The following is a 23,690-nucleotide window of genomic DNA, read 5'->3' as shown; positions in this document are numbered from 1 at the left end:
GGCATTTCCAATATTTTAGTAAGAGGATTCAATAACAATGTTTTTTGTTAAGGGAGTGCAAGTCTGCACACAATCCTATGTTCCCCCACCTTCTTCTTTCTTGTGATAACAACAGCAGAAATCTGTTCCACTGCATCCAAGAGCCTGATAATCCCTTGCATACACAAATTATCCAGCTGTGCACTGACTTCGCAATTCTGAAATACACTCTTAATGCCCATTCCTCACTTTAGGAATGACATGAATGGCACCCTTTTTCAACATCATTTTCTGCTCAGACCCTTTCATACGACCAATTTTGTAACCATTCATACAAAATATCTTATGTTATTTAATAAGGATTTATATGTCGCACTAATCACCCAGAAGGGTATCCAGGTGCTCTAGAAGGTGTCAACTGAGTTGACCGAGAGAAGACTATATGTAAAGCCAGGTTTTAAGTCTTCTTTGGAATTAGAGGAGTGAGCTGTCTGCTCTGATAGGGAGGGGATCTTATTCCAGGCCTTGGGGACGACACTCTACTATACATCACTGCACTCTATGACAGTACACTCTGCACCATTCTATAACCCAGACACTCAACTCTGTATTACTGTTTCTATGCCACTGCACTCTATAGCGCTGCACAAATGAACTCTACTGCACTCTACACCATTAAACTCTATGCCGATACTCTATACCACTCCACTCTACCCTGCACTACTTCACTCTACTCTGAAACAATCTACACTATGCCACTGCACATTACATCACTCTACTACACTTTTCCTTACTCCACTCTATGCCACTACAAGCAAGGCTGTGCCACTCTTCTCAATGCCACTATAATCTACGCTACTGTGCTCTACGCTACTACTTTATACCACTACACTCTACCTTGCACAACTATACTCTACCCTGAACCACTCCACTCTACTTTGAAACAATGTACTCGATGCCACTGCACTCTATGCCAATTCAATCTGCATCACTTTACCCAAACCCAATGAACCATACGCCACTGTACCTATGCCCACTACTTTGCACCACTGCACTTTACACCACTATACTCTACAGCATGTTAGTCTATGAAACTGCACGCAACATCACTCTACACCACTGCTCTCTATGTCACTACACTGCATGCCCCTCCGTTCTACTCTGTACCATCTAGTCTATGTCACTGCTCTCCACTCCACTCTACTCTGTACCACTTTACGACCCTGCACTCTACGACCTTGCACTCTGACACTCTAATCTGCTTCACTACACTCTATGCCACTGCATTCTTCTCTACTCCCCTCTTTTCCACTGGCCTCTATGCTACTATGCTCTACACCTCTGCACAACTTCACTCCACTCTGAACCACTCCAAGCTAGACCACTTTACTCTACGCCACTCTACTCCACTCTGCGGTACTGCACTCTATACCAATGCACTCTACACCAGTTTACACAAAACAAATACACTCTATGCTTCTGCCCCCTATGCCACCGCGGCAGTTTACACCACTTAACTCTAGGCCAAACTACTACACTACAACACTCCACAATACTCCACTCTATGTCACTCTACGGCATTAAACTCTGCTTCACCGACACTCTGCTCCACACTATGCCACTCCACGCCACTCCACTCTAAAGCCCTTCACTCCCCCCTCTGCCATTCTATGAAATTACTCCACTCTATGCAACTTTCTCCATGCCACCCCATCCCACTTTACTCCACTCTATTGTATGACACACTACTGCACTCTATGCCACTCCACTCTATGCCAATCTACTCCATTCTCCTCCACTATTCGGAACACCCGCTACACCATTCCACTCAGCTCCACATAACCTCATGACACTAACAGCCTGATTCATCAAGGTACCGTTTTGCGAGTCTCTAATAGAGATTCATAAGGAATCGCTATTAGAGACTCGCAAAACGGTATTCATGTAGGAATTGCTAAATAAATAGCGATTCCTACACATTCCTTATTTGCGAGTAGCAAATTGCTACTCGCAAATAAGGAATAACTCCCCATTCATTCCTATGGGCCAAAAGGCCCATAGGAATGAATGGGGAGTATTCCTTATTTGCGAGTAGCAATTTGCTACTCGCAAATAAAATAGCGATTTAAAGGGTGCCAGGGGTGTCCAAAGGACACCCTGTAGCACCCCTTAAATGCAAATTGGAACAGGTGTTGCGCACACACATGTCCAAAGGACATGTGTGTGTGCAACATGCAACTTAGAAAAATGCTTTTAAAAGCATTTTTCTAAGTTTTTGCTATTTACCGAGAGGTCTGACCTCTCGGTAAATAGCGGCCCGAAATTGCGAATTAGCAATTTAAAATTGGTTGATGAATTGCATTTAAGGAATCTCTAATAGAGATTCCTTAAATGCAATTCCTCGCACAATAGCGAATTCTGTAATAGCGATTATTGCATTTGGGATGATGAATCCCAAATGCAATAATTGCGCTCGCAAAGGGCCAGATTCTCAGAATCTGGCCCTTTGCGAGCCGATTTTCGTTTCATGAATCAGTCTGTAAGACACTCTACTGAAATCTGATACTGTACTCCATTGTACGCCACTCAACTCTACGCCATTCCACTCTACTCCTTCCACAACACTCCACATCACTGTACACTACTAAATGACAGTCCGGTTCACTCCTCTCCATGCCACTCAACTCTACTGTACACGACTCCAAGCCATGTCACTCTACACCACTCCATAACACTCCACTCTTCTACTCCACTTTGCAACACTCCACTCTCCTTTACCCCACTAACTTGTATCCATGTTGAACAGCAGCCACTCTGGTGTACAACACTGCCAAACATATTGGCAAATCCAATAGCTCTTACAGAGGTGAGATCTACTGGCGTTGCCGTTGCTTGTTAGATATTATCGAAGGATGATCATTTTTTAGCACAGCTGATTCTCACAGGGTACATCCAACACATGGTTTGTGTCTTTGAAACTGCTTCCTCGGGGCTACATGATAGTCTGAGTTTCAATCACTCCTTCTCCTTCCTTTACTGGATTTCTTTCACTAGTTTCTCTACATTGTTGTGCTGCAAAAATAAAGTTTTGGGATTCTAATTATCAGAAATCACCTTTCATTTTACTAACAAAAAGCACTCATAATAGTCAAATGTCCAATTTGCAATGATTCTCCATTAAACCCTAGTTCCAAAGAAAACTCCTGTCCACACTATGCTTGTAAACTGGTAAGTTGTGCTACATAGAAAAAGTGGAGATAATGTAATTTGGAGCCTGAATGAATTACAAACAAGAATGACCAGTTTACAAAAATATTGTGGACCTGAATGTAGACCACGAGGACTTGGAGTTTTGTAGGGAGGGGGGGGGGGCAGGGTTACCCTGCACCTCTTTATGTTTTTTTTCTTCTAACTTTCACAGTACAGAGGACTGAGTTCCTGAGTTCTGAGATGGCAGCTGCCACATCTTTGTTGATGTGGCATCCAATTATTTCACATCTTTTCATATGTTGGATCTGCTGGCCTCAATTTCTCAAAAAGTACTGAATGGATTTTCACCAAGTCAGAAAAGTCATACTTTCCGGACCAAGATCAAGTTTTCTGCCGAATTTGGTGTAATTCCGTTTAGCTGTTTTAGCAATATCGCTGATCACTACTGCACTGGAGAATTGCAGTTGTAAAATCTGTTTTGGGATCACTCTTTTTTCTTACCCCACTTGACATCTCACCCCACAACGTGGGCAAAGGTGGATGAACTTTTTTGGGGTAAGTTTTGTGAAGACTTGTCAAATGGTGCCAAAGTTATTAGAAAACCAAACTATACCTATCCAGTGGCGATCACCACTGGGCAATATAAATATAATGATCGCCACTTGATAGTTATAGGTAGGACCATATTTCTATAGGAAAAGCTTTTTTTGGAAAACACGACGGTGATGCGACGAGCGCAAGGTAGGTAGTTTTATTATTATTTATTTTGTACTTTCCCCATCCTATTGTCTGTTGACTCCCCCACTCACCCTTGCCACCTCAATAACCCACCACTGTTACCTGTGCCAGACACCCCTGCCTTTGTCTTAGATGGGATTCCATTCATGACCCTGGGACAAGTTTCAACTCTTTTTAAGCATCTCTAGAGTTGAAACCTTTAGCCTAATGGCTTTGGGGTGCATGGATCTTAGTTGTGGGATTCAAAAACGACTTTGCAGCATTATAAAGTATGAAAAAGGCTTATTAACATAATATATTAAATATTGTAATGCTTTATTGACATTGACAAAGGTGATAGGGATTCATTGCATACATTGATGAATGCCATTGTAAGATGGTACCATAATGAGAGGTTTTGATGTTGTTTGCATTGGGTCCCAATGTCATATCTCCGCTTTTATTGTTATGGTGGCACCCTGATCAAGCTACCTGATAAAGGCCTGACTTTAAATAGTTACATCCACTTATATTGTTTCTAGCAAATATTGTGGGGAGCATTGTGGGTTTAGGTATTGCTAGAGTGTGAACTGGTAGAGGATGTCACAGTTTGAATACAGTATGGACACTGTGCTCTCAGTAAGGTCCAAACAGTTCCTGTTTTGTACCCAACACACGTTACATTGATATCTTAGGGACAGGCAGCCCTATGACACTGGGCAGCATGCGATAGAATGATTACTTCTGTTTCATTTCAAATATCATAGTGATCACTTTACATATCAACCTAAATGATGTGTGCTTGTAACCTACATTCAATTGGTTATAGAGGATGTCACCTGCCACCTTATACATGCTTCCAATTTAATGTGTAGCATTTAGTGTGTCCATAATAATGTGCTTGTTTGTTATGTGCTTGAGGACTACATGACTAGCCCACACCTCCTCTCACGAGAAGGATTTAGTCTGCTCTGCCACGCTACCATGAGAGAGTCAAGTGCTACAAAGGGGGACTTGATTGTCAGTAGAAGGTACATTGCAGACTTTTTACTTGTGAAGGACCCACATCCTTCCTAACTAACAACCCAATGTCTTATGCTGCTCAAAGACGGTGGGTGTCTAATTTCTGAACCTGTGCTGCATCTATGCAACCATGTCTATATCTGTCAGTAATGTAGGGATTCCTTTATTCAGAGCTATTTCTGAAAGAAAAAGTTACAGCAATGTCCAGAACATGCTTCTTTAACATATAGCATTTGCATAGTCTTCTATTTTTTGACTTTGTAGCAAATTAGATTTGTTGCATAGCGTATACATTGATGTTCTCGCGCATTTTGTCAAACTGTTTCTGTGCACAGAACTGTGCACAAAACTAGAATAATTACATTAGCTTTTAGTTAAAAATGTGCTAACATTTAATCTCTAAGCACTGTCACCAGGGAAATTTATGTATTTGGCCCCACATTCTTTAGAGTAGACACACATTTGAGAAGCATGAACAAATCAGAAAGCTCATGTATCATCCAGCCTTTTTTAAAGGTCTCATCTTTTAACCTAAACTCGTTTTGGCAGCAGTGCTTTAGAATGCATACCTGTTTGCTATGGAACAGTCTCTATGGTTTAGAAACACCCCTAACCTCCTTCATTTGGTCTGTAAAAACCTGTCTGTGTATACAATAGCCTGGTATTTCCTGAGCGAACTGCTATAAAGTCTGGCACATTGTGACACCTAATTAGGTGAATTTAGTTGAAAACGTCGACCTTCCTTTCTGAACTTTTAATTACAGTATTACCAGTTGTCCTCCTTAATATCAGCAATATTTATAATGCAGTACAGTATTTATCCAGTGGAAGGGCTCTGCAAATCTTATATTGTTCTTCATCTCTCATGCTTTGTAGGGAATATGATGATTCTGAAAACTCATGCTGTCAGAAAAAGATAAGGTTCCACATCACTGTACGTCTTTAGGAAGATTGTTATAAAATATTGTGAAAGCATTATCTTTTAAAATCAAGGATAGATGAGCATTAGGGGGCGCTAGTACTTGTGTGGTTGAACGTTTAAGGCCAATCTATGTCCATAGCCTGCTTTTATGGCAAAAATAATTTAGACCACTTTTTAACGTTTTTGCCCCAAGGTGGAGTGTTAAGCCAATTCTGGAATAAATCCCTGGAATATAGTGAGAAAATATGATAACATAAAAAAAACAATGATTATTGGTGAAAAAAAGTTGAGAAAAATATAGTTGTAATTGTCAGTTTAATTGCCAACACGGTTTGTACACAGTCAAGAAATAAAATGTGTTAAACAAAACTAAGGATTTTTTTTTTAAAGTGTTAAAGTGGTTCAAATATATTAGGTGGGACTTTCGAAAACAATGTTAATTAAAAATTTCGTTTTGATTGAAAATATTTTACATTATAAGCATTAAAAGTTGTCCTTTAAAGTTTTTTTTTATGATTCTTTTTTTTAATAGATGGAGTTTTTACTTACAAAACTGCAAATCTATGTATTATATTTGTACATTTTGACAAGTTCAAAACAAATGAAATTAAAAGTTTCTTAACAAAACCTAAGAGTAAAAAAGTTCTTCATGATTTGTAAAAGTTGAAACTGGTCATTCAAAAGAAGTTTAAATAAATATTCAATTGACTTTAAAGAAGTGGAACCTGCTAATTAAAATATCTGTAATATTTTTTTTAAAAGGGGACTTTGGTTCATGGGTTTTAAAACAGATTAATCTGTTACAAAAGGTCTCACCTCTTTTATACAAGATGGACAAGTTTGGTACAAGTTCTGAAAACATGTTAAGAGATTTAACGATAACAAATAACTAAGGAAGAGTGTAAGAAACTACTTATACTTAAATTTAATATCACAAAATACACTGGAATGTTTATTTTATGATTTCAACCATTTGGGAAAACATTTTATCCGGCCTACCATAAGTTCTAGATTCATAATAAAAGCTGAGCTTGAAAAAACTCTGGTAATTCATTTTCTTTTCAACAGACCAACTTATTTAAAAATGACATAGTTTACAGAAATATAGAGCTGTTCTTTGTTGGAGTTAATAGTAATGGGTGGAACTCTAATGACAGCTGCTTCATACTGGCCACAGCAAAATCTATAAATCAAGCATAAGTTGACAACTAAAGCACAAACCTAGCCAAAATGTAGTGGATTACAATATAGGGTTAAAGATTAGCATAAAGTGAAAGAATGATAGGAGAGATAGCTCAGTTGAAGGCAGTTAACACAATTGTTATGCCCATTAGGATGATTAACTGGTTTTTTAAATCCAGTATTTCAGTACTATGAGTAGCAACAGTGGGTAGCTAAACCTGTTACCAACTGTTGCTAAGTCCAGATTGCTCTTGCTGGGCTTTCACAGAGCAGCACTGAAGAGCAGAAAGCATAACTTCTGGAGGCGAGGGAAAGGAAGGCACAGAGGGTTGTGGGGGTTGGTGGTAGGTGGCTAGGTATTGTTTTTATAAACATTTGGTACAGAGAGGAGAAGCCATGGTATGTAAGCCTACCCATTATTCCTCTGGATCTGCGTAACAATTGAGAGAACCAACAGATCATTTTGGGGGCCATATATAACACAAAATTATAGATGATGAAAAAGTCAAATAACAGGATGTTTTTCCCCTCAGTGTTCTGAGTGACATCATAGATAACTCAAGCTTCACTCTCATTGTCTACTTGATGTGACTCAGAACCCCTTCCTTAAAAACATTCACAGAAGTCACAGTTACCCATCTTTAATTCTATATATGATACATAGGATTCTGAATCCCTTTATAAACGCCAGTCTCTAATTTCTTCATCATCTGTGACTTGTGATTCATCTAGTCGTCGATTATAAAGAAAAAATGTCAAAACTAAATTGTAATACGTTGCTGCAGTCGAGTTCTGATGTTGCGATGCCTGCTGCCAGAGCCAACTGTTGAGGGGAAGGCAGGTCAGGTCATGGAGCAGCTGGTTAAAGCAACCTCCGAGCAGTAATTCTCATACTGCTCGACTTGTCCGCCACATTCGACACCATCTCACATCAGATTCTGCTGGATAGACTGCACTCAATAGGCATCCAGCACACAGCCTTAAATTGGTTGAGGGACTTTCTCAAAGGCAGAACCCAAACAGTGAACCTCGGATCTTTTAAATCCAAGACCACCTCGGTAACTAAAGGGGTAACCCAGGGCTCCTGTCTTAGCCCCTCCCTTTCAATGTGCACGTCGCCCCCCCTTGCTGCACTCCTTAGGAACATCGGGTTTAACCCGATCTCCTACGCAGACAACACACAACTCCTTCTTTCCTACATTAAGGACACCCCCATTAAGGACACCCCCAACATTCAAAACATGTTCGTGGAAGGCATGGAAGCAATATCAACCTGGATGAGTAGCAATTTCCTGCTGCTAAACGCAAGAAAAACAGAAATAATGTTCTTCAAAGATACAGTCACCAGCTGGTCCCCTAGCTGGTGGCCAGAGGAACTAGGCCCAGCTCCTTCTCCTAAGCCAGTGGTTAAAAATCTAGGAATCCTAATTGACAACAAATTGAATTTGGATGAACACATAGCAGCAACTTGCTTTCATGCCCTCAGCCTGCTCCGTAAGTTATTCCATATCCTCCCCTCTTCAACACGCAAGATCCTGATTCATGCCCTAGTGCTTAGCCACCTGGACATTAGCAATGCTTTGCTGATCTCCACCAAGGAATCTGCCTTACATAGTCTACAGGTGGTGCAGAACACAGCAGCCCGCTTGGTAACCAGTGCACCCTACCAGTGCAACCCCCTCACTTCCCCTACTACACAAACTCCACTGGCTACCCGTTCGCAAAAGAAGCCATTTCAAAATCTGCTGCATAGTATTCAAAGGCCTAAACCAGATGGGTCCGGTATATCTGGCCGATAAATTGATCAAATACACACCATTGCGTACCCTTAGCTCGGAAGGGAAAGTCCTTCTTTTCATCCCCCATATCAGACACACCAGATTGGGAGGAAAATCATTCTCTTACCTGGCACCCAAACTTTGGAACCAATTACCCCTGGATATCCACCTCTCCACTAACTATCTAGGCTTCAGTAAAAAACTAAAAACCTTGCTTTTTTAAACTCTACATTTCCTACCGCTACACGCCCTCAGCGCGGAGATACCCCACATTTGGGGTGATTCAGGCGCTTTACAAATGACAAATAAAAATAAATGAATAAACGAAAATAAAGCATTGCTTTTCTTTCTTCTGCTCTATTTTTCTAGCTTAAAGTGACAAGTAAAAAAACATGTTTATTTAGATAATTATGGATAAGTTACAATCTTTCTGCATGTTTCAACACATTTCGAGCTGCTGCAGCTTTTTTTTTTAAAAACTGACTTGTATTGATAGAACTGATTCTAATTGATTTTTTTGCAACGAATATCTAACAGGTTTTTGATGTCTTGAAATTTGCCCTAGAGGTTCTATATGTATTCTTCCTGTTTGCAAACATGCTTTCTACTTTCACATGAAAGAGCTCCTGGACCTCTCCGCAGCATTCGACACTGTCTGCCACCGCACCCTAGTACAGCGCCTCAGCAACATCGGAATCCAGGAGAAAGCACTAGAGTGGATCATCTCGTTCCTCGCCGGAAGAACCCAGAGAGTCCGCCTCCCCCTGTTCAGATCCGAGGCCACCGGCATACCACAAGGATCATCACTCAGCCCAACCCTCTTCAACGTCTACATGAGCCCCCTCGCAGCCATCGCACGCCAACACAACCTCAACATTATCTCCTACGCTGATGATACCCAGCTGATCCTCTCCCTCACCAACGACCCCGCCACCGCCAGAATAAGCCTACACGAAGGGATGAAAGACGTCGCCGAATGGATGAAGAACAGCCGCCTGAAACTGAACTCAGACAAAACGGAAGTCCTCATCCTGGGATCATCACCCTCCGCCTGGGACGACTCCTGGTGGCCCCCTGCCCTGGGCACCACTCCCAAGCCGATGGACCACGCACGCAACCTGAGTTTCATCTGGACTCCTCCCTCTCGATGACCAGACAAGTCAACGCCGTCTCCTCATCCTGCTTCAACACCCTGCGGATGCTCCGTAAGATCTTCCGTTGGATCCCCACCGAGACCAGGAAGACCGTCGACCAGGCACTCGTCACCAGCCGACTGGACTACGGGAACACCCTCTACGCCAGAACCACAGCCAAACTGCAGAAAAGACTCCAACGCATCCAGAACGCCTCTGCACGACGCGTCCTGGACATCCCCCGACACAGCCACATCTCTGGCCAGCTGAGAGACCTGCACTGGCTCCCCGTCAGCAAGAGAATCACGTTCAGGCTCCTCACCCACGCACACAAGGCTCTCCACGACCTGGGACCCAAGTACATCAACGACTGCCTGACCTTCTACGCGCCCACCCACCAGCTACGATCAACCAGCCTCGCCCTCGCCGCCGTACCACGCATCCGCAGAGCCACCGCCGGAGGAAGATCCTTCTCCTACCTGGCAGCCAAGACTTGGAACTCCCTCCCCATCCACCTTCGGATGACCCAGGACCATCTTTCCTTCAGGAAGCAACTCAAGACCTGGCTGTTCGTGCAGTAACGTTCCCCTCTCCCCCAGCGCCTTGAGACCCTTCCGGGCGAGTGGCGCGCTATACAAATGCTATGTTATGTTATGTTATGTTACCAAGATTTTAAGTGGTTTGTGAGAAAAGTGATGGTGTGACCATGTCTTTTTTGGGATAAAGTCCCCCTTCCGTACGCGATAGGGATATTGTATTTTACCTCGGAGTTCAATGTTCTTTTTGTTCCTCACAAATATTTTTATTAACATTTGAGTTAACCATCTTCTCATGTATCAATCCATAATATTACATGTGATACAGTTGATAACATTGTTTAACCGCGCATTATTCCTATTTGTTTGGTATACATTTCACAAAGAGCTTCCCGTTACTACCTCTAATGTGCCAACTGATAATACAGACTTATGAGTGGGTGTCCGAGCGTAATCACGGTTGGGTGTAGTGTTCTAGGACGTTTGATGGATCGATGTGCAGTTAGGTATCCACTAGTGCATGAATACTCACAAACATTTTCCCGGGGCCGCAATGATTGGTCTCTGGTGTGACCGAGGGCAGCACTAATGCCAGTGGGGGAGGTGTAAAGTGGGAGTAGAAGAAGCACAGCATGTATATCTAGTGGCTGAACTCAATCTCAAATGTGAAACCAGACAACCTGGTATGAATCTCGGCTTTGCCACTTGAACAAATTGTGTGACCCTGGGCAATTGTTCTATTTCAATTTCCCTCCTTTTTCTTCATTATCACATATATGAGGACCTTGAAATATATGACTTCAAGATGAGTGCTGTACAAAACCATCTCCTGTGCTTGGAAGTAATCACTAATGGCATTGTTGTCAGGGTGGAGTAGGTGTGTGGGGGGAAGCATGAACGTTTCTAAATTCATATATGAAAACCACTGGAAAAAAATGACTTCTATATACACTGCTATAATTTGATTTATTAAGGTGAAATTGTTCTACGGGTCAGTGAAATACACTTTTTGAATTTTGAAAAGACTCATTTTTACACGTTTGCTGTCTTTAATGGTGGCAGTGTTCCTTAAGTTAAGGGTCTAACTTCATTTTGTTTAAGTGCACTTAACTTTGAATTAGGTGCTTGCATTATATATATTTTTTTTATGTTATTGCTGAGTCGAGTAAAGTTGCTGCTGCTCAGGGGGCCGCATGTAAAGGTCAGGAGGGCCGCATTCGGCCCCCGAGCCGTACTTTGAGTATGATGGCACTAGTGTATGCAGCCTGTCATGAGAAAGGAATCTAATTGAAAAGGGTGACCTAGATTGTGAAACTCAGTGAAAAGAAAAGAAATTAAACGAGAACCAAATAACCATGCAGGGAGGTGCGTTTGTGCTGTTTTCATCAGGGGTGTAGGAAGGTAGGTGGGGTCCATTATTCCTTGATTGTATACCTCGGAGTTCAATATTCTTATAAAAGAACTCCGCCTTCAGTTGCGTTCCTCTATATTGTTATGGAACGTCTTAATGCCATCCGATATCCTTATAATGTACATCACAGTACTATAGCCCTTATATCTTTGGTGCTAAGGCAATTCCAGCAATTTACTCTAATTTCCATTGAAATGAATGGGCACTGCATGACGAGCTGACCTTGTCAGTAGCATGGAAGTGGTTAAGGCCAACTCAAACAAAAATGCCTTATTCTTAAATGTTACTTTAAGAGTGCATCAGACCACAACATAAAAAGCACCTCCTCTTCAGACTAAACTGTGATGAAAGTAATGTTGAGAATGTCACATTTTCATCAAATAGTTACTAAACAGTTAGTATACCGGCCACAGCAGCCAAATGTGGACTTTACATTAAACAAAATGGTTACTTACCAGTAGGAGTTGTTTTGCAGCGTGAAGAATTTTCTCGATTCACATGCTGTGCATCCTTCCGCCATCTAGTGGTTGGGTCCGGAATTGTCTTTGTTGTTTTTTTTTCTTCTGTTTTGGTCTCTGTCGACCACAATTTGGTGCCAGGTACGTCCCCTGTTTGACGTAAGACGGTATCCGAGCAGTTGATAAAATGTTCCATTCCTTGAAGACGGTATTATTTAAAATAAATAAAATCTGAAAAATACCCTGGGTGCGCTTCCCTTTAATGACTCTTAATGTGTGTTGCTGCACAAAATGCATCAAACCACAAGGTTAGATAGTTTTATCCGTGCATTAAATACTATTGTGATGCCAGTGGGTGGCTTAGTTTTCCATTGCCACACTGAATAATTATTATTTATTATTTCTGGGATGGATAATCTATTCCACAGAAAGTTTAAATTTGGAACCTTGGACATGTAAAATCTAAAACAAACTGACCATCAACAAATAATTCTTTTTTTTGGGGGGGGGTGGCTTGATGTCGACGCCAATCCAAGATGACGTGACCGCACGGAGCTCCAACGGACCGGGAAGCCTTATCGGAACTGGAGGCTGCTTCAGCGCTCGCCAAGGACGAGACTACTGAGCGTCTTCCCCTCAATTCTACTTTTGCTTTGAAGGGCCCTCATGGCCCGGGGGATTTCTCCTCAGAATAAGGTTGCACCTGCCATTTTAAAAGGAAAACGTGCTTCCTTTTTTACTTCAAGCAATATCAATGCCGTTTTCTACAGTATTTACATCTCCAAATGGCCTTTTGTTGTGACTCTTGTCATGTTTCTCCTAAAGAGGGCACTTTTATGGCTCTTTTGAAAGTTTTTGCTCTCTTCAATATCTCTTTCCTGTGAAGCATTTTCTTCTACCTCATGACAGATGTCATTGGTTGTTACAATATGGATGCTTCTAATTTATATTGAGCCCTCATTGCTGTTGCTGATAAAGGAGGTCAACCCTACCATTTCTTCTGTGTTTCTGGATGTTTTTTGATTGCGTCTCTCTCCTCCTCACTGTATGACTGAAATTGTTTTTCATTTTTGGGAGTCTCTACCTATGGCCTGCAGCTTGCATAGTCCTTTTACTGTATATGGGGAGATTACGGAATCTTCCACTCTCACCTGCAACCAAGCATACTGGAAACTTAGATTCCACTTATAACGACATGATATAATACTACTACTCATAAATCTGACCCTACACCAGGTGCCATTCCAAAATCCCAACTTTCAAGCAAAATGGCTTTGGGAACTTTTTAGTGTGTACTAAAACCTTTCATGGAAGAAACTACAAAAAAACTACAACTTTTGAATGATAAATTGTCTTCTTTGGAATCACGTGTGTTGGTTGTTGGGCACAATACTGAATTTCTTCACTCTACTTGTCCTTGCATCTCTGTTTTGTAGTTTGAGATCTCTCTTCTGAAGAAACACACTGAGGATTTGGAAAATCAGAATTGCAGAAATAACCACTGCATTTATGAACTTCCTGAAAATTTGAAGGGCTCCAATCCGACAGTTTTCTTTCAGACTTACTTACCTAAGATTCTAGATATGTCAAGTAATACACCTCTCAACATACAATAGGCTCATAGACTCAGTCCCAAGGTCCCAGCAAAACCACGTGGTGTTATTTTGTTCTTCATCAATATACGAATCTACTAAACGTCCTGTCGGCAGTTAAATCCTAAAAACACATTTTTGGGGAGGGGTACAGACTGTTTTTCTCTAAAGATGTTGCAAAAGCCACCGCAGATCTTCGTAAGAAATTTCTAGATCTTTAACCTCGGCTCAGAATTATGAATGCCAGATATGGTTTAATACACCCTTGCCTCTTTAAAGTCACCTACAAGGAAAAGACTACTACTTTTGACAAGTCGGCGACTCTACAGGAATTTCTTCAGCAACATGGAGCAGATGTCAGGGACACTCCAAATTGTACTTAATTCTCATTTTGTTTGTCTAAATGGGTGTTTCCCTTTTCGTATAATTCTTTGATTGTTGTCTCTTTCTTGATTCCCTTTCACAATGCTTCTCCTTAGTCCTTCTTTTTCTCCTTTTCTTCTTCTTCTTATAAAGGTTTCAATTCATAATATTTTTTCTTCTTTAATACAGGTATATTTTTATCCCCCATCTCCTCTATGGTTTCCTTCACTGTTGATATCGTTATCCACCCAAGGTTACCCTGATGTCCGATGGGACTCATGTGCTGTTGTCGTCGTCTCCTGGTGTTGCCAGTCCCATATCGTCTTTGTATTTTGTAGGTATTTTTTCAATCGTCATTCGTATGACTTGTACTGTCTTTTGGTTTCTTGTTTCTTTTCCCATGCGTTCGTGTTTTTCTGTGAGACTCTTTTTTATCAATTTCTTCTCTCTAAGTTTCATCACAGCATTCTCTTTATTTTTCCTTTTCTTTTTACACACATTTTCTATTTATATCTGTTTTTTTTTTTCAAATGTGACTTATCCTAATCCTGATATCATTACTGTAAGCATATTGAATGGTCATGTTTTTATAATTACGTCACCTTCCAGGTTACTTCTTGGAATGTCAAAGGTCTAGGTAACCCTATTAAAAGACAATAGGTGTTATCTCACCTAGCCAAGGTAAAAACTGATATTGCACTACCGCAAGAATCTCATCTTCCAAACTGAAGAGAAGTTGGGTGGGTCATGTGTTTAATTCTCTTGCTTTAGGTAAGAAAAATGGAGTCCTGATTCGTTGTCATAAAAAATTGCATGTTTCAGTTATTCATCAAGAATATGATACCGAAGGCCGATGGTTTATTGTAAACTTCTTATTGATAGGATACCTATAGGTATTTTCAATGTAAATGGTCCTGTCTCTGGTAACAAGGATTTTTGGACAAATATTTCTGACAAACTGCTTTTACATGATGATGATTACATTATATTTGATGGTGACTTTAACCAAATCCTTGATCCCATATTTAATGGGCATTCGACTGTTAAGTTTCTCCCCAATAAAATGCACTCACAATTTACTTCCACTATTCGCCATAAAAAGTTAGTTGAAATATGGCGACTCTGTCACCCAGACCTTTGAGAATACAGTTTTTATTCAACACCACACCATTCACAATCTCGCCTTGATTATCCTTTTCTGAGTACACCTTTAGCACGAAATGCTCTTCAAGCTTAGATAGGATCACTTTTATTATCAGATCATGCTCCAGTACATGTGGATTTAGAACGTATCCCTTTTTCACCATACTCAGGCAGATGGCTCTTTTAATAATTCTTTACTCTTAGATCCGAATTTTAGCCAACAATTTAGTTCCTTTATTTCTGAATTCTTTGATAATAATTCAACCCCAGAGTCATTATTCGCAATGATTTGGGATTCCTTCAAAGCCGCTGCCAGGGGTTTTATAATAAATTTCATGTCACAAAAGAAAAAATCTGTGGATGCCTAATCCTCTCAACTTCTTAATAAAATCAAACAGCTTGAGGATATTTAGTACCACGCCAATAATGAATCTTCTTTGGTAAATCTTATTGCTGCTAAACTTACTTTTAATAGACTATCAACGGGCAGTGCCTCTTCTTATTTATTGAAAAGCAGTACTCATTACTATGGGGACAGAATAAAATTGAGAAATTATTAGCTAATAATTTAGAAATAAAAAAGAATAGAACTAGGATAAATCTTTACAGTGCCCGGCATGGAATCTTCTTTTTAAGGATAATGATATTTTAAATGAATTTGTTTCTTTTTATAAAAGCTTAATTTCTCCAGAAACGCAACCAACACAATCTAACCTCTCTACATATTTTCAGTCCATTTTTTCCCCTCCTTCTCATCACGTTGATATTGCCTCATTAGAAACTGATATTTCTTTCGCGGAAATCTCTCATGCAGTCTTAGTGTTACACCGAGTAAAAGCCCCTGGGCCTGATGGCTTTACAATTGAATTTTAGAAACATTTTTCAAAACTGCTCCTACCCAATCTTTTACTCCTATTTAAGTCATTTATACATAAAGGTATATCTCAAGGGACTTTCAAAGAAGCCATGATTTGTTTAATTCCAAAAGAAAATAAAGATCCCTCTCTTTGTATGAATTATCGTCTCATTTCTTTAGTCAATACGGACTATAAGATTTTTGCCCAGATTCTAGCTTTGTGCATTGACCCCATCCTGCCCAATCTGATAGGCCCTGAACAATCTGGCTTCATTAAGGGACGACTAGCCTCTGATAATTCTACAATCTTTTTCAATGTTCTTAGCAAGGCCTCATCTTTGGATCACTCTATAGCTGCCACTGCTTTAGACATGGGAAAAGCTTTTGACAGGATTTGATGGGACTTTATGTTCCATGCAATAAGATTGATTGGTGTTCCATCTAAACTGATTTCACTAATCTCCCTATTATACTCTAGTCCCTCAACTTCAATTTTTGTTCATGGTAAAACCTCAAATTATTTTCCTTTGCTTCAGGGGTTTGTCAAGGATGTCCATTATCACCCCTATTATTTGTCATCGCCTTAGAACCCTTTCTAACTAAAATCAGACAAGATACTTGTATCTCAGGCTTTTAATTTGGTCCCATCAGGTTAAAATGTCTGTTACGCTGATAACATTGTCTTATATTGTTCTAATCCTGAAACCTCTCTTCCCCCCTTTTTTTCACCAAGTTAATACTGTTGCCCTTTTATCGGGTTACCGACTTAAAAATGATAAATGTGAGGTCCTCCCGTTAAATGTGCTATGTCAAAAACATCTTTTGAACACTCAGGCTTCTTTTGGCAACCATCTAAAATAAAATATCTGGGCTTGTGGTTCTCTTCAACAATTCCTGAAACATTAAAATTAAATTTTGATCACATTATCAAATCATTAAATGATACTATTACTCGCTGGCATCCACTTTTTCTCTCCTGGTGGGGCCAAATGGAATCAATTAAAATGATGCTCACTCCTTTGATTTTATATATTATTTCTCTGATTCTGGTTTGCATTCCTGGATATAATTTTTAGAAAATTGACTCTCTCTTTACACAATTTCTATAGAAAAACAAACATCCTCATATTGCTTTAATTTCCATGAAGCCATTACAGTTAAGGGGTTAACCCAATACAAGTTTCTGGACCTGAGTACAGTATGGCATAGAAAAATTGGTCCTCAAACCAATCACTCATCAGAAAAAAAACGGCTTCACCGTTCCAGCGGCACATAGAGAGTGTTGTCCTCTGCACGAAGAAGTGACGGACCAGACCGTCATTAACTTTTGCCCACCTGCCGGACGATTGAGTGGCAGCATATTGAATCCATGGCAGTGGAACGCCTGTTCCTGCCATACTTGTGAAACCATTAATAGCCTCCTGACCTCGATGATATATGGATGAGGATTCCCATACCACAAGTTGGTTGCCCCATTTCACCCCTGTCCTGAGGAAGACTTGCAGGCCCAGGTGCAACTTGCCTTAGTGCCACTAGTCGAGTCGAACATCGACAAACACTAATTCTCCCTTTACCTGAACCCCACCAGTACATATCCCCCACTTACCTTAGAATATAGGAGGCAGCCCGGTAGGCACTATGACTACCCTATCTAATGACATAATGACCCGAGATTAAGAAGCAGAAGATCTATTTAGTCACATATCTAGCAACAAACCTCTGAGTACTATAGCACAAGGTGGCCAAAAGTCTAAAACAGAGGGTATGAAAGATACATTTGTGAAACTAGAGAGATTGAGAAACAATTAACAATCCAGATGGTGGGATGCTGCCACATTAAAGCTATATTTTAGAGTTAAAAGAATCCTAGAGGACTAAGGTCACAGATAATCCCAACATTCGAGGACCTGGAAGAGGACCTACTATTAGAAAGGGAGAAAGAGTTGATGAATGACTCTAATAAGTTAATGGGAATTCTCATAGAGAACTGCAAAAGAAAAGTCGCACAGTTGCAGAAGGATATTGCGACATTAGAAACTGAAATCAACGATCTGAACTTACATGATGTATCAGCGAAAAACTATGCCATCCTAAATTACATTATGTTGAGTCACATTGCAGATATTAAAATCCGCAAAGCAAGAAAGCTGCAGAGAGATGAGAGAGATTATACTAGCGGGAGAATTTTTACTTTCGCCCGCAAGTATGACCACATGGTTCCTAAAGAGAACCAACCTATTACTTCTGGGACTAAGTCCATGAGCTCCAGCTCTACCTCTCTTGACACTGCCCAGATCGGGGACAGTGAGTCTGATAACAGTAACACTGCCAAGGAAAACAACAGTTTTTCATTAGAAGTGAGGAGAATAAAGAGGGAGAACCGGGAGTTCAAACGCCCCGCCCAAGTAGGAAAACAAGGAGTTTAAATAGAGGCGGCACAAGGGGAAGAAAGACAAGGTGTCAAGACCAGGTCATGGACCCAAAAGAAATAACTGATGTAAATATTGTAAATCTGTCTGATGTTTGTTTATCCAAAGATGTGAGTACAGTGCTTACAAAAGGAATGATTTTTTGCCCTAATTCAATTGGAGATATCTGTACTTTGAAAATTGATTTGTTTAAATTCATACGACTCTTACAACTGAAAAAACATTTTTAATCTATACACACAGAAAATAAAGAGATGCATAAAAATTTGGGTATGATAGTGTCTGATGAAACAACTATTCAGAATATCTTGAACACACGTTTGTTGATGTCTCTGAGTGAATGTGAAGATGAAGCAATAACGTCTGAAATTATTATGAGGGATATGGATATAACCAATGATTACAGCATATCTAGTAACCTGAGAGAGAAATCGAAATGGACACCCACACTGACATTAGGGAACAACATAGAGCTTTTTCATGAATTGGTTTTAGCTGATTTGGATAAACATGATGACAAAAATAATATGCTGATACACAGAAAAGACAACCTGACGTTTGGAGAAAGACAAGCACTAAAAGAACTGTGTGAGAACAAAGAGATAACAATAAGAGAGGCGGACAAAGGGGATAACATGGTCTTGATGAAGAGCACAGATTACAATAATGAAATCTTGACACAACTTAGTAACTTGGAATGTTACGAACCCCTTAACTCTAACCCTATGTGGGCACTAACTGAGCACATCACCAACCAACTAAGGAGATGGCATGGTTTGGGACTGATAGATGACGACAAACTGACGTATCTAAAGCCAAATAAACCTAGATATCCATTGTTGGACAGGCCACACGAAGGGCCGCTCTCCCCCGGCCCAACCAGGCCCGAGCCCAGCCACGCAAGTACCACACACCACCATTGCACGTCCACCGTCCCCGCAGGGACCCCTACACTCGAACCTGTTGACCGCGTAGGCCGACCCACTACCGGCCTGCGCGCCCATCCTGGGCGCCATCTTGGACACTCCACCACGAGGCCGCCTGGCCCCCGATCGACCTCAACCCTGGGCCTGGCCAGGCCTCAGACATTCCGGCACCAACGTCCACCCAGGAGGTGAGCGGGCTACTTGGTCAGTCAATGGGAGCAAGAGGTGTCGATGGCTCTCCCCCGCCAAGTGCCGCTCGCCCATCGCCTCCCCGGGCGCTGGCTCCACCCCCCTGCTGGGTGTCGGGACTCCCTCATCCCGGACCTCCCGACCTCCAGGTGCGAGGGTCCGGACATCAAAGCACACCAGCCCTATAACTGGGGCAGCTCCGGAGCAGGACGGGAGTTGTATCTTGGAGTCGAGAGACGCAAAGAAGAACTCATCCTTGACGGACTACTGGCGCTGCCGTAGCTCTGTCTTGTGCACCCTCGTCTTGCCTGCTGGCGCTGCCGCGGCTTTGGGAACCACCCTATCCTTCATCGTCGTCGGGACCTGCTGGCGTGGCCGCGGACCGTTTGTAACCACCACCTTCATCGGGACCTGCTGGCTCTGCCGCGGACCGTCGTCTTCCTTCATCCATCTCGGGACCTGCTGGCTCCGCCGCGGCCCGTTCATCTACACCACCGAGCTCGAGGATTGAGAGCTATTTCCATCTTTTTGGTAACAAGACTGTCCCGCTACCCTTTTCCCAAACAGAGACCAGAATAGAGGGGACCCCTGAGTCCAGACCTCCTTGTACCATTCTACCGTACTTGAAGAATTGCCTATAAAGTATCATTGAACTTTATCATTGTGTGGTGTCCGTCTGTGGGGGGGGAGTTACTTGTCTGTACGATTCACTGGAGACGGCTCTCCCCGGAGACCTCTCCCCTTATCCTCGGCCGACCCTCCCGGTCCGTCTAACATTGGTGGCCAGCGGCGCGATCCGAATCACCGCATAAACCGTACAGAGAGTAGCTCACCCCACGGCGAATCACGATGTCAACTAAAGATAGCGGATCAACGGAGAAATTCCAGATGGAGAAATTGGATGAGTACAGCCATCGTGAACTTAAACAGTTCTGTATCGAATTAGGTATCGCTACCACCGGACTAAATACCAAAGATGACTTTAAGCAGGCCCTAGAATCTTGGGCAGAAACCGGGGCTGCCGGAACCCCCGATCAAAACATCGCAGCACAAACCCCCATGGCCCCTGAAGAGCGAAGAACGGGTCTCTCGCCAGACGAGATCCAGGAACGAGAAAGAACCCGACTACACGAGCTGGAAATGGCCCGGATCAAAATGGACGTTGAACTGAAGTTGGCCGAACAGAAAATCAACTTAGAGCACCTGCGTCTCCGAGAAGAAAGAGAGGAGAAACAGAGACAAAGGGAGCTCGAGGAAAAGAAACTGGCATATGAACATGAGCGGAAACTAGCTGAAATCGACCTACGCAAACAGAATAAAGAAGCAGGGGTGTCCGAGCAACCCCACACTCCAGGGGCAACAGAGAAGAAGGTACACATCCCCAAGGATGTCGTTCGAGAATACTTCCGAGAGGACGACATCCAGCAATGGTTTAAGGCCTATGAAATCGCTATGACTGCACACCGGATCGATAGAAGCGATTGGGGGGCCGGTCTGTGGGGGAGATTCCTCAATGAGGGCCGCGACGCCCTGCTGCAACTCCCGGACCACCAGATGACCTCCTATGACCATATGAAAGCCGCACTCCTCACCCGCTATGGCCTCACACCCGAGATGTACCGTCAGAGGTTCCGAGACTGCACCCGCATCCCGGGTACAACTTGGGTGGACTATGTCAATTACTTTAGCCGAGCCTTCGAGGGCTGGATCAAAGGAAGCAAGGTCACAACCTACGAACAACTGTTCAATCTTATGGTATGGGAGCATCTGTCGAACAATTGCTTCATTGAACTTCGCCAGCACCTTCTCGACAGCAAGTTAACGGATCCCCGGCAGCTCGCAGCCGAAGCTGACCGGTGGGAGATCACCAGAGTGGGTCGAAATGGGTCCTACGAACAGAACCGGAACAACAATGGTCAGCACCGTCCCCGAGGAGGAGGAGGCCAAGGACGCGGAAGAAGCAACGCTCCGGTCACCCCCACTACCAGCACCACCCCCCCGGCCAACCGGGGCAGCACCACAGCGCGACCGGGATATCGAGCCAATGGTACCTGCCATCGATGCCAACGAGTCGGACACTATGCAAACGACCCGAACTGCCCCCAGTACCAGAGCCCAAGACCCCGCCAAGTAGCCGCTGCTGCTCTGGGGGAGGAACAGATCTCAGAGGAACAAGAAGAATATGAACAGGAACACCAAGAATGGGAGCCAGCCGCCATGGCTCTCGCCTGCCTAGGGGGGGGAGACATGGTCCCGCGGGTCCCCCTACCCGCTAATACCCAGAAGTACAGCCAATGGGTGGGCATCAATGGACGCCGGGCTGAAGCCCTTCGTGACACTGGGGCCAGTGTAACAGCCGTCCGCTGTCACCTGGTGACCCCCGAACAATACTTACCAAACATTCTCTGCCCGGTACGTTCAGCCGATAACTCAGAAAGTCTGTGTCGGATGGCCTGCGTCCCCTTCGAATGGGGAGGGGTCTCCGGCATGTTGAAGGTGACGGTCCGAGATGATGCCCCCGTAGACTGCCTCCTGGGTAATGACCTGGAAAGCTCTCCATGGGCAGCAGTCGAACGAAAAGAGCACCTGGGGATGTTGGGCGTCCCGGACTGGGCGTGCGTCACCACCCGGTCCATGACCGCCCGTGCCAACCCCCGCCCAGAGGAACCCGAATGGCCGGCGCCACCGCCTCCGGTCGCCCCCGCCGAAACCACCGACCGTGACGTCCCCCCCGAACCAGCTCAACCTCCAGACCTCGCTAACCCCGACCAGTGGCCTCAAGAGGGGGGGCCCACGCAAGAACAATTTCGCCAAGAACAAAAGACCTGTCCCTCCCTCGCGGGACTCCGCCAGCAAGCGCTAGCCCAAAGCGCAGGGGATACCTCCGGAACCCACTGGGTCTACTGGGACAATGATCTGCTGTACAGTGAGCAAAGAATCGCGGAGCTGGGGGCCAGCCGAGTCCTAGTGGTACCCCTCCGTTTTAGAGACTTTCTGCTAAACCTGGCCCACGATGTCCCCCTGGCAGGACACCTGGGTCAAGACAAAACCTATAGCCGCCTGGTGACCCACTTCTTCTGGCCCAAAATGAGGGACAATGTACACCAGCATTGCCGATCTTGCCCCACGTGCCAAGCCAGTGGAAAGAGCGGCCGCAAACTGAAAGCCCCCCTGCAACCTTTTCCCGTGGTCACCACCCCGTTCGAGAGGGTCGGAATCGATATCGTAGGGCCCCTGGACCCACGCACAAAACAAGGCCATCGATTCATCCTGGTGCTAGTGGACCACGCCACCCGCTACCCGGAGGCTGTTCCCCTGCGGACTGTGACAGCCCCGGTAGTCGGCCGGGCGCTGATGGGGATCTTCTCCCGGGTGGGCTTCCCCCGGGAGGTCGTCAGTGACAGAGGCACGAACTTTATTTCGAAATATATGAAGTCTCTCTGGCAACAGTGCGGGGTTACCTACCGGTTCACGACCCCCTATCACCCTCAAGGAAACGGACTCGTTGAGCGGTTCAACCGCACGCTCAAAGGGATGATCGGGGGGTTGGAAGAGCCCCTCCGTCGCCAGTGGGATGTGCTGCTGCCGTGCCTCCTCTTCGCCTATCGAGAGGTTCCCCAGAAGTCCCTGGGCTTCAGCCCATTTGAACTGCTATATGGACACCCCGTGCGGGGACCGCTCAGCCTAGTCAAGGAAGGCTGGGAGATGCCCCCTCTAAAGAACCCACCAGATGTTTTCCGCTACCTCCTAACTCTCCGCAACCAGACCCGGCGATTCCGAGAACTAGCAAAAGCCCACCTAGAGGCCAGTCAAGAGGACATGAAAAGGTGGTATGACCGGAAT

The 23,690-nt window shown here is 43.6% G+C and overlaps 1 protein-coding gene across 2 annotated transcripts in view; it reads right to left on the bottom strand.

The window, feature by feature from the left end:
• Positions 1-23,690, bottom strand: part of MGST1 (microsomal glutathione S-transferase 1) — a 108,874-nt gene that overhangs the window by 18,013 nt on the left and 67,171 nt on the right. The window lies entirely within an intron of this gene.

Source organism: Lissotriton helveticus, chromosome 1_1 (assembly GCF_964261635.1).
Source record: "Lissotriton helveticus chromosome 1_1, aLisHel1.1, whole genome shotgun sequence".
NCBI lineage: Eukaryota > Metazoa > Chordata > Amphibia > Caudata > Salamandridae > Lissotriton > Lissotriton helveticus.
Note: the sequence above shows the minus strand (reverse complement) of the source record. Positions and strands in the feature narration are given on the sequence as shown.